The 12,240-nt window shown below is 44.9% G+C and overlaps 8 non-coding genes across 8 annotated transcripts; all 8 read right to left on the minus strand.

Annotated features, from left to right (window-relative positions):
• Window positions 1-176: 176 nt before the first annotated feature.
• On the minus strand, window positions 177-249 carry trnav-aac (transfer RNA valine (anticodon AAC)). Its single transcript has one exon. It is a non-coding gene; the product is annotated as a tRNA-Val (tRNA).
• An 846-nt stretch (window positions 250-1,095) lies between these two features.
• Window positions 1,096-1,168, minus strand: trnav-cac (transfer RNA valine (anticodon CAC)). Its single transcript has one exon. It is a non-coding gene; the product is annotated as a tRNA-Val (tRNA).
• A 1,284-nt stretch (window positions 1,169-2,452) lies between these two features.
• On the minus strand, window positions 2,453-2,525 carry trnav-cac (transfer RNA valine (anticodon CAC)). The gene has a single exon. It is a non-coding gene; the product is annotated as a tRNA-Val (tRNA).
• Window positions 2,526-2,954: 429 nt separating this feature from the next.
• On the minus strand, window positions 2,955-3,027 carry trnav-aac (transfer RNA valine (anticodon AAC)). Its single transcript has one exon. It is a non-coding gene; the product is annotated as a tRNA-Val (tRNA).
• Window positions 3,028-5,668: 2,641 nt separating this feature from the next.
• Window positions 5,669-5,741, minus strand: trnav-cac (transfer RNA valine (anticodon CAC)). The gene has a single exon. It is a non-coding gene; the product is annotated as a tRNA-Val (tRNA).
• A 1,284-nt stretch (window positions 5,742-7,025) lies between these two features.
• On the minus strand, window positions 7,026-7,098 carry trnav-cac (transfer RNA valine (anticodon CAC)). Its single transcript has one exon. It is a non-coding gene; the product is annotated as a tRNA-Val (tRNA).
• A 1,348-nt stretch (window positions 7,099-8,446) lies between these two features.
• On the minus strand, window positions 8,447-8,519 carry trnav-cac (transfer RNA valine (anticodon CAC)). The gene has a single exon. It is a non-coding gene; the product is annotated as a tRNA-Val (tRNA).
• Window positions 8,520-12,164: 3,645 nt separating this feature from the next.
• trnav-cac (transfer RNA valine (anticodon CAC)) lies at window positions 12,165-12,237 on the minus strand. The gene has a single exon. It is a non-coding gene; the product is annotated as a tRNA-Val (tRNA).
• Between the last annotated feature and the right edge of the window lie 3 nt (window positions 12,238-12,240).

Below are 12,240 nucleotides of genomic sequence, written 5' to 3' on the forward strand. Positions count from 1 at the left end.
ACCCCAGAAGTCCATGCTGGAGAGGTGCACGTAGAAGATTCAGTAACGCTAGGCAAATCAGGAAAGGAGGTTGACACCCAGACACTTCTAAGAACTTCTCACAACTAGAGTTTGAGTTTAACTTTCATACAGTCTATGCTCTCAACTACGAGCGCTAAACACAAATACTATCACCATGTTTCCGCCCGGTCTCGAACCGGGGACCTTTCGCGTGTTAGGCGAACGTGATAACCACTACACTACGGAAACCAGTTAGATTGACCAAAACCCTGGAAAATGTTGTCAGCAGAAGCTCCCGCATTAACAGGTTTTCAGCGCAGGTTTAAACACTTAATAATATGACGAGGCTATCGGTTGAAGAGGTGGCGGGGTGCCAAGTAGACGCTGCTGAAGGTTCTGTTCCAGATAGACTTTTCCCGAATAGCTGCTTGATAGTAAAGCAGGAGAATTTAAACATTAACTTTGTATATCTCAAAACAATGAAACTGTTTCCGCTCGGTTTCGAACCGGTGACCTTTTGCATGTCAGGCGTACGTAATAACCACTATACTAAGGAAACCGGTTTAATTGAGCAAAACCCTAGATAATTTTGTTATCGGAAGCTCCCGCATGAACAGGTTTTCAGCACAGGTTTAAACACTTAATAATATGATGAGGCTATCGGTTTAAGAGGTGACGTGGTGCCCAGTCGTCACTGCTGAAGGTCCTGTTCCAGACAGACTTTTCCAGAATAGATGCTTGATAGTAAAGCAGGAGAATTTAAACATTAAATTTGTAAGTAATGCTGTTTCCGCCCGGTCTTGAACCGGGGACCTTTCGCGTGTAAGGCGAACGTGATAACCACTACACTACGGAAACCTGTGAGTTTGAAAAAAAACCTAGAAAAAATTGTCATTAGAAGCACCCGCATGAACAGGTTTTCCGCGTTGGTTTAAATACTTAATAATATGACGAGGCTATCGGTTCAAGAGGTGGCGTGGTGCCAAGTAGACGCTGCTGAAGGTTCTGTTCAAGATAGACTCTTCACGAACAGCTTCTTGATAGTAAAGCAGGAGAATTTAAACATTAACTTTGTATACCTCAAAAAAGTAATGCTGTTTCCGCCCGGTTTCGAACCGGGGACCTTTCGCGTGTGAGGCGAACGTGATAACCACTACACTACGGAAACACATATACGGATAATCTGGCAACCCATCAGAATCCCGTCAGAGTGGTCAGGTGTGAATGTAAGTGGTTATATCATTCATATTTGAAACATATTATCCTAAACATCCATTCGCCCATCTGCTACAGCGGTGAACAATGCCAGCACGCTAGGCCTCAATTGTAAAGTCGTAACGACTGCGGCCAAAGCCCGCCACGACATGCCAATGGCCTACGAACCGTGCATTGCATGCTAGACGATCCAGGATGAGACGGTTACCCCAGAAGTCCATGCTGGAGAGGTGCACGTAGAAGATTCAGTAACGCTAGGCAAATCAGGAAAGGAGGTTGACACCCAGACACTTCTAAGAACTTCTCACAACTAGAGTTTGAGTTTAACTTTCATACAGTCTATGCTCTCAACTACGAGCGCTAAACACAAATACTATCACCATGTTTCCGCCCGGTCTCGAACCGGGGACCTTTCGCGTGTGAGGCGAACGTGATAACCACTACACTACGGAAACCAGTTAGTTTGACCCAAACCCTGGAAAATGTTGTCAGCAGAAGCTCCCGCATTAACAGGTTTTCAGCGCAGGTTTAAACACTTAATAATATGACGAGGCTATCGGTTGAAGAGGTGGCGGGGTGCCAAGTAGACGCTGCTGCTTGATAGTAAAGCAGGAGAATTTAAACATTAACTTTGTATATCTCAAAACAATGAAACTGTTTCCTCTCGGTTTCGAACCGGTGACCTTTTGCATGTCAGGCGTACGTAATAACCACTATACTAAGGAAACCGATTTAATTGAGCTAAACCCTAGATAATTTTGTTATCGGAAGCTCCCGCATGAACAGGTTTTCAGCACAGGTTTAAACACTTAATAATATGACGAGGCTATCGGTTGAAGAGGTGGCGGGGTGCCAAGTCAGACTTTTCCAGAATAGATGCTTGATAGTAAAGCAGGAGAATTTAAACATTAAATTTGTAAGTAATGCTGTTTCCGCCCGGTCTTGAACCGGGGACCTTTCGCGTGTAAGGCGAACGTGATAACCACTACACTACGGAAACCTGTGAGTTTGAAAAAAAAACTAGAAAAAATTGTCATTAGAAGCACCCGCATGAACAGGTTTTCCGCGTTGGTTTAAATACTTAATAATATGACGAGGCTATCGGTTCAAGAGGTGGCGTGGTGCCAAGTAGACGCTGCTGAAGGTTCTGTTCAAGATAGACTCTTCACGAACAGCTTCTTGATAGTAAAGCAGGAGAATTTAAACATTAACTTTGTATACCTCAAAAAAGTAATGCTGTTTCCGCCCGGTTTCGAACCGGGGACCTTTCGCGTGTGAGGCGAACGTGATAACCACTACACTACGGAAACACATATACGGATAATCTGGCAACCCATCAGAATCCCGTCAGAGTGGTCAGGTGTGAATGTAAGTGGTTATATCATACATATTTGAAACATATTATCCTAAACATCCATTCGCCCATCTGCTACAGCGGTGAACAATGCCAGCACGCTAGGCCTCAATTGTAAAGTCGTAACGACTGCGGCCAAAGCCCGCCACGACATGCCAATGGCCTACGAACCGTGCATTGCATGCTAGACGATCCAGGATGAGACGGTTACCCCAGAAGTCCATGCTGGAGAGGTGCACGTAGAAGATTCAGTAACGCTAGGCAAATCAGGAAAGGAAGTTGACACCCAGACACTTCTAAGAGCTTCTCACAACTAGAGTTTGAGTTTAACTTTCATACAGTCTATGCTCTCAACTACGAGCGCTAAACACAAATACTATCACCATGTTTCCGCCCGGTCTCGAACCGGGGACCTTTCGCATGTTAGGCGAACGTGATTACCACTACACTACGGAAACCAGTTAGTTTGACCAAAACCCTGGAAAATGTTGTCAGCAGAAGCTCCCGCATTAACAGGTTTTCAGCGCAGGTTTAAACACTTAATAATATGACGAGGCTATCGGTTGAAGAGGTGGCGGGGTGCCAAGTAGACGCTGCTGCTTGATAGTAAAGCAGGAGAATTTAAACATTAACTTTGTATATCTCAAAACAATGAAACTGTTTCCTCTCGGTTTCGAACCGGTGACCTTTTGCATGTCAGGCGTACGTAATAACCACTATACTAAGGAAACCGATTTAATTGAGCTAAACCCTAGATAATTTTGTTATCGGAAGCTCCCGCATGAACAGGTTTTCAGCACAGGTTTAAACACTTAATAATATGACGAGGCTATCGGTTGAAGAGGTGGCGGGGTGCCAAGTCAGACTTTTCCAGAATAGATGCTTGATAGTAAAGCAGGAGAATTTAAACATTAAATTTGTAAGTAATGCTGTTTCCGCCCGGTCTTGAACCGGGGACCTTTCGCGTGTAAGGCGAACGTGATAACCACTACACTACGGAAACCTGTGAGTTTGAAAAAAAACCTAGAAAAAATTGTCATTAGAAGCACCCGCATGAACATGTTTTCCGCGTTGGTTTAAATACTTAATAATATGACGAGGCTATCGGTTCAAGAGGTGGCGTGGTGCCAAGTAGACGCTGCTGAAGGTTCTGTTCAAGATAGACTCTTCACGAACAGCTTCTTGATAGTAAAGCAGGAGAATTTAAACATTAACTTTGTATACCTCAAAAAAGTAATGCTGTTTCCGCCCGGTTTCGAACCGGTGACCTATCGCGTGTGAGGCGAACGTGATAACCACTACACTACGGAAACACATATACGGTTAATCTGGCAACCCATCAGAATCCCGTCAGAGTGGTCAGGTGTGAATGTAAGTGGTTATATCATACATATTTGAAACATATTATCCTAAACATCCATTCGCCCATCTGCTACAGCGGTGAACAATGCCAGCACGCTAGGCCTCAATTGTAAAGTCGTAACGACTGCGGCCAAAGCCCGCCACGACATGCCAATGGCCGACGAACCGTGCATTGCATGCTAGACGATCCAGGATGAGACGGTTACCCCAGAAGTCCATGCTGGAGAGGTGCACGTAGAAGATTCAGTAACGCTAGGCAAATCAGGAAAGGAGGTTGACACCCAGACACTTCTAAGAACTTCTCACAACTAGAGTTTGAGTTTAACTTTCATACAGTCTATGCTCTCAACTACGAGCGCTAAACACAAATACTATCACCATGTTTCCGCCCGGTCTCGAACCGGGGACCTTTCGCGTGTGAGGCGAACGTGATAACCACTACACTACGGAAACACATATACGGATAATCTGGCAACCCATCAGAATCCCGTCAGAGTGGTCAGGTGTGAATGTAAGTGGTTATATCATTCATATTTGAAACATATTATCCTAAACATCCATTCGCCCATCTGCTACAGCGGTGAACAATGCCAGCACGCTAGGCCTCAATTGTAAAGTCGTAACGACTGCGGCCAAAGCCCGCCACGACATGCCAATGGCCTACGAACCGTGCATTGCATGCTAGACGATCCAGGATGAGACGGTTACCCCAGAAGTCCATGCTGGAGAGGTGCACGTAGAAGATTCAGTAACGCTAGGCAAATCAGGAAAGGAGGTTGACACCCAGACACTTCTAAGAACTTCTCACAACTAGAGTTTGAGTTTAACTTTCATACAGTCTATGCTCTCAACTACGAGCGCTAAACACAAATACTATCACCATGTTTCCGCCCGGTCTCGAACCGGGGACCTTTCTCGTGTTAGGCGAACGTGATAACCACTACACTACGGAAACCAGTTAGTTTGACCCAAACCCTGGAAAATGTTGTCAGCAGAAGCTCCCGCATTAACAGGTTTTCAGCGCAGGTTTAAACACTTAATAATATGACGAGGCTATCGGTTGAAGAGGTGGCGGGGTGCCAAGTAGACGCTGCTGCTTGATAGTAAAGCAGGAGAATTTAAACATTAACTTTGTATATCTCAAAACAATGAAACTGTTTCCTCTCGGTTTCGAACCGGTGACCTTTTGCATGTCAGGCGTACGTAATAACCACTATACTAAGGAAACCGATTTAATTGAGCTAAACCCTAGATAATTTTGTTATCGGAAGCTCCCGCATGAACAGGTTTTCAGCACAGGTTTAAACACTTAATAATATGACGAGGCTATCGGTTGAAGAGGTGGCGGGGTGCCAAGTCAGACTTTTCCAGAATAGATGCTTGATAGTAAAGCAGGAGAATTTAAACATTAAATTTGTAAGTAATGCTGTTTCCGCCCGGTCTTGAACCGGGGACCTTTCGCGTGTAAGGCGAACGTGATAACCACTACACTACGGAAACCTGTGAGTTTGAAAAAAAACCTAGAAAAAATTGTCATTAGAAGCACCCGCATGAACAGGTTTTCCGCGTTGGTTTAAATACTTAATAATATGACGAGGCTATCGGTTCAAGAGGTGGCGTGGTGCCAAGTAGACGCTGCTGAAGGTTCTGTTCAAGATAGACTCTTCACGAACAGCTTCTTGATAGTAAAGCAGGAGAATTTAAACATTAACTTTGTATACCTCAAAAAAGTAATGCTGTTTCCGCCCGGTTTCGAACCGGGGACCTTTCGCGTGTGAGGCGAACGTGATAACCACTACACTACGGAAACACATATACGGATAATCTGGCAACCCATCAGAATCCCGTCAGAGTGGTCAGGTGTGAATGTAAGTGGTTATATCATTCATATTTGAAACATATTATCCTAAACATCCATTCGCCCATCTGCTACAGCGGTGAACAATGCCAGCACGCTAGGCCTCAATTGTAAAGTCGTAACGACTGCGGCCAAAGCCCGCCACGACATGCCAATGGCCTACGAACCGTGCATTGCATGCTAGACGATCCAGGATGAGACGGTTACCCCAGAAGTCCATGCTGGAGAGGTGCACGTAGAAGATTCAGTAACGCTAGGCAAATCAGGAAAGGAGGTTGACACCCAGACACTTCTAAGAACTTCTCACAACTAGAGTTTGAGTTTAACTTTCATACAGTCTATGCTCTCAACTACGAGCGCTAAACACAAATACTATCACCATGTTTCCGCCCGGTCTCGAACCGGGGACCTTTCGCGTGTGAGGCGAACGTGATAACCACTACACTACGGAAACCAGTTAGTTTGACCCAAACCCTGGAAAATGTTGTCAGCAGAAGCTCCCGCATTAACAGGTTTTCAGCGCAGGTTTAAACACTTAATAATATGACGAGGCTATCGGTTGAAGAGGTGGCGGGGTGCCAAGTAGACGCTGCTGCTTGATAGTAAAGCAGGAGAATTTAAACATTAACTTTGTATATCTCAAAACAATGAAACTGTTTCCTCTCGGTTTCGAACCGGTGACCTTTTGCATGTCAGGCGTACGTAATAACCACTATACTAAGGAAACCGATTTAATTGAGCTAAACCCTAGATAATTTTGTTATCGGAAGCTCCCGCATGAACAGGTTTTCAGCACAGGTTTAAACACTTAATAATATGACGAGGCTATCGGTTGAAGAGGTGGCGGGGTGCCAAGTCAGACTTTTCCAGAATAGATGCTTGATAGTAAAGCAGGAGAATTTAAACATTAAATTTGTAAGTAATGCTGTTTCCGCCCGGTCTTGAACCGGGGACCTTTCGCGTGTAAGGCGAACGTGATAACCACTACACTACGGAAACCTGTGAGTTTGAAAAAAAACCTAGAAAAAATTGTCATTAGAAGCACCCGCATGAACAGGTTTTCCGCGTTGGTTTAAATACTTAATAATATGACGAGGCTATCGGTTCAAGAGGTGGCGTGGTGCCAAGTAGACGCTGCTGAAGGTTCTGTTCAAGATAGACTCTTCACGAACAGCTTCTTGATAGTAAAGCAGGAGAATTTAAACATTAACTTTGTATACCTCAAAAAAGTAATGCTGTTTCCGCCCGGTTTCGAACCGGGGACCTTTCGCGTGTGAGGCGAACGTGATAACCACTACACTACGGAAACACATATACGGATAATCTGGCAACCCATCAGAATCCCGTCAGAGTGGTCAGGTGTGAATGTAAGTGGTTATATCATTCATATTTGAAACATATTATCCTAAACATCCATTCGCCCATCTGCTACAGCGGTGAACAATGCCAGCACGCTAGGCCTCAATTGTAAAGTCGTAACGACTGCGGCCAAAGCCCGCCACGACATGCCAATGGCCTACGAACCGTGCATTGCATGCTAGACGATCCAGGATGAGACGGTTACCCCAGAAGTCCATGCTGGAGAGGTGCACGTAGAAGATTCAGTAACGCTAGGCAAATCAGGAAAGGAGGTTGACACCCAGACACTTCTAAGAACTTCTCACAACTAGAGTTTGAGTTTAACTTTCATACAGTCTATGCTCTCAACTACGAGCCCTAAACACAAATACTATCACCATGTTTCCGCCCGGTCTCGAACCGGGGACCTTTCGCGTGTGAGGCGAACGTGATAACCACTACACTACGGAAACCAGTTAGTTTGACCCAAACCCTGGAAAATGTTGTCAGCAGAAGCTCCCGCATTAACAGGTTTTCAGCGCAGGTTTAAACACTTAATAATATGACGAGGCTATCGGTTGAAGAGGTGGCGGGGTGCCAAGTAGACGCTGCTGAAGGTTCTGTTCCAGATAGACTTTTCCCGAATAGCTGCTTGATAGTAAAGCAGGAGAATTTAAACATTAACTTTGTATATCTCAAAACAATGAAACTGTTTCCGCTCGGTTTCGAACCGGTGACCTTTTGCATGTCAGGCGTACGTAATAACCACTATACTAAGGAAACCGGTTTAATTGAGCAAAACCCTAGATAATTTTGTTATCGGAAGCTCCCGCATGAACAGGTTTTCAGCACAGGTTTAAACACTTAATAATATGATGAGGCTATCGGTTTAAGAGGTGACGTGGTGCCCAGTCGTCACTGCTGAAGGTCCTGTTCCAGACAGACTTTTCCAGAATAGATGCTTGATAGTAAAGCAGGAGAATTTAAACATTAAATTTGTAAGTAATGCTGTTTCCGCCCGGTCTTGAACCGGGGACCTTTCGCGTGTAAGGCGAACGTGATAACCACTACACTACGGAAACCTGTGAGTTTGAAAAAAAACCTAGAAAAAATTGTCATTAGAAGCACCCGCATGAACAGGTTTTCCGCGTTGGTTTAAATACTTAATAATATGACGAGGCTATCGGTTCAAGAGGTGGCGTGGTGCCAAGTAGACGCTGCTGAAGGTTCTGTTCAAGATAGACTCTTCACGAACAGCTTCTTGATAGTAAAGCAGGAGAATTTAAACATTAACTTTGTATACCTCAAAAAAGTAATGCTGTTTCCGCCCGGTTTCGAACCGGGGACCTTTCGCGTGTGAGGCGAACGTGATAACCACTACACTACGGAAACACATATACGGATAATCTGGCAACCCATCAGAATCCCGTCAGAGTGGTCAGGTGTGAATGTAAGTGGTTATATCATTCATATTTGAAACATATTATCCTAAACATCCATTCGCCCATCTGCTACAGCGGTGAACAATGCCAGCACGCTAGGCCTCAATTGTAAAGTCGTAACGACTGCGGCCAAAGCCCGCCACGACATGCCAATGGCCTACGAACCGTGCATTGCATGCTAGACGATCCAGGATGAGACGGTTACCCCAGAAGTCCATGCTGGAGAGGTGCACGTAGAAGATTCAGTAACGCTAGGCAAATCAGGAAAGGAGGTTGACACCCAGACACTTCTAAGAACTTCTCACAACTAGAGTTTGAGTTTAACTTTCATACAGTCTATGCTCTCAACTACGAGCGCTAAACACAAATACTATCACCATGTTTCCGCCCGGTCTCGAACCGGGGACCTTTCGCGTGTGAGGCGAACGTGATAACCACTACACTACTGAAACACATATACGGATAATCTGGCAACCCATCAGAATCCCGTCAGAGTGGTCAGGTGTGAATGTAAGTGGTTATATCATACATATTTGAAACATATTATCCTAAACATCCATTCGCCCATCTGCTACAGCGGTGAACAATGCTAGCACGCTAGGCCTCAATTGTAAAGTCGTAACGACTGCGGCCAAAGCCCGCCACGACATGCCAATGGCCTACGAACCGTGCATTGCATGCTAGACGATCCAGGATGAGACGGTTACCCCAGAAGTCCATGCTGGAGAGGTGCACGTAGAAGATTCAGTAACGCTAGGCAAATCAGGAAAGGAGGTTGACACCCAGACACTTCTAAGAACTTCTCACAACTAGAGTTTGAGTTTAACTTTCATACAGTCTATGCTCTCAACTACGAGCGCTAAACACAAATACTATCGCCATGTTTCCGCCCGTTCTCGAACCGGGGACCTTTCGCGTGTTAGGCGAACGTGATAACCACTACACTACGGAAACCAGTTAGTTTGACCAAAACCCTTGAAAATGTTGTCAGCAGAAGCTCCCGCATTAACAGGTTTTCAGCGCAGGTTTAAACACTTAATAATATGACGAGGCTATCGGTTGAAGAGGTGGCGGGGTGCCAAGTAGACGCTGCTGCTTGATAGTAAAGCAGGAGAATTTAAACATTAACTTTGTATATCTCAAAACAATGAAACTGTTTCCTCTCGGTTTCGAACCGGTGACCTTTTGCATGTCAGGCGTACGTAATAACCACTATACTAAGGAAACCGATTTAATTGAGCTAAACCCTAGATAATTTTGTTATCGGAAGCTCCCGCATGAACAGGTTTTCAGCACAGGTTTAAACACTTAATAATATGACGAGGCTATCGGTTGAAGAGGTGGCGGGGTGCCAAGTCAGACTTTTCCAGAATAGATGCTTGATAGTAAAGCAGGAGAATTTAAACATTAAATTTGTAAGTAATGCTGTTTCCGCCCGGTCTTGAACCGGGGACCTTTCGCGTGTAAGGCGAACGTGATAACCACTACACTACGGAAACCTGTGAGTTTGAAAAAAAACCTAGAAAAAATTGTCATTAGAAGCACCCGCATGAACATGTTTTCCGCGTTGGTTTAAATACTTAATAATATGACGAGGCTATCGGTTCAAGAGGTGGCGTGGTGCCAAGTAGACGCTGCTGAAGGTTCTGTTCAAGATAGACTCTTCACGAACAGCTTCTTGATAGTAAAGCAGGAGAATTTAAACATTAACTTTGTATACCTCAAAAAAGTAATGCTGTTTCCGCCCGGTTTCGAACCGGTGACCTATCGCGTGTGAGGCGAACGTGATAACCACTACACTACGGAAACACATATACGGTTAATCTGGCAACCCATCAGAATCCCGTCAGAGTGGTCAGGTGTGAATGTAAGTGGTTATATCATACATATTTGAAACATATTATCCTAAACATCCATTCGCCCATCTGCTACAGCGGTGAACAATGCCAGCACGCTAGGCCTCAATTGTAAAGTCGTAACGACTGCGGCCAAAGCCCGCCACGACATGCCAATGGCCGACGAACCGTGCATTGCATGCTAGACGATCCAGGATGAGACGGTTACCCCAGAAGTCCATGCTGGAGAGGTGCACGTAGAAGATTCAGTAACGCTAGGCAAATCAGGAAAGGAGGTTGACACCCAGACACTTCTAAGAACTTCTCACAACTAGAGTTTGAGTTTAACTTTCATACAGTCTATGCTCTCAACTACGAGCGCTAAACACAAATACTATCACCATGTTTCCGCCCGGTCTCGAACCGGGGACCTTTCGCGTGTGAGGCGAACGTGATAACCACTACACTACGGAAACACATATACGGATAATCTGGCAACCCATCAGAATCCCGTCAGAGTGGTCAGGTGTGAATGTAAGTGGTTATATCATTCATATTTGAAACATATTATCCTAAACATCCATTCGCCCATCTGCTACAGCGGTGAACAATGCCAGCACGCTAGGCCTCAATTGTAAAGTCGTAACGACTGCGGCCAAAGCCCGCCACGACATGCCAATGGCCTACGAACCGTGCATTGCATGCTAGACGATCCAGGATGAGACGGTTACCCCAGAAGTCCATGCTGGAGAGGTGCACGTAGAAGATTCAGTAACGCTAGGCAAATCAGGAAAGGAGGTTGACACCCAGACACTTCTAAGAACTTCTCACAACTAGAGTTTGAGTTTAACTTTCATACAGTCTATGCTCTCAACTACGAGCGCTAAACACAAATACTATCACCATGTTTCCGCCCGGTCTCGAACCGGGGACCTTTCTCGTGTTAGGCGAACGTGATAACCACTACACTACGGAAACCAGTTAGTTTGACCCAAACCCTGGAAAATGTTGTCAGCAGAAGCTCCCGCATTAACAGGTTTTCAGCGCAGGTTTAAACACTTAATAATATGACGAGGCTATCGGTTGAAGAGGTGGCGGGGTGCCAAGTAGACGCTGCTGCTTGATAGTAAAGCAGGAGAATTTAAACATTAACTTTGTATATCTCAAAACAATGAAACTGTTTCCTCTCGGTTTCGAACCGGTGACCTTTTGCATGTCAGGCGTACGTAATAACCACTATACTAAGGAAACCGATTTAATTGAGCTAAACCCTAGATAATTTTGTTATCGGAAGCTCCCGCATGAACAGGTTTTCAGCACAGGTTTAAACACTTAATAATATGACGAGGCTATCGGTTGAAGAGGTGGCGGGGTGCCAAGTCAGACTTTTCCAGAATAGATGCTTGATAGTAAAGCAGGAGAATTTAAACATTAAATTTGTAAGTAATGCTGTTTCCGCCCGGTCTTGAACCGGGGACCTTTCGCGTGTAAGGCGAACGTGATAACCACTACACTACGGAAACCTGTGAGTTTGAAAAAAAACCTAGAAAAAATTGTCATTAGAAGCACCCGCATGAACAGGTTTTCCGCGTTGGTTTAAATACTTAATAATATGACGAGGCTATCGGTTCAAGAGGTGGCGTGGTGCCAAGTAGACGCTGCTGAAGGTTCTGTTCAAGATAGACTCTTCACGAACAGCTTCTTGATAGTAAAGCAGGAGAATTTAAACATTAACTTTGTATACCTCAAAAAAGTAATGCTGTTTCCGCCCGGTTTCGAACCGGGGACCTTTCGCGTGTGAGGCGAACGTGATAACCACTACACTACGGAAACACA

The sequence above is a fragment of the Gadus macrocephalus genome, chromosome 6, assembly GCF_031168955.1.
Source record: "Gadus macrocephalus chromosome 6, ASM3116895v1".
Classification (NCBI taxonomy): domain Eukaryota; kingdom Metazoa; phylum Chordata; class Actinopteri; order Gadiformes; family Gadidae; genus Gadus; species Gadus macrocephalus.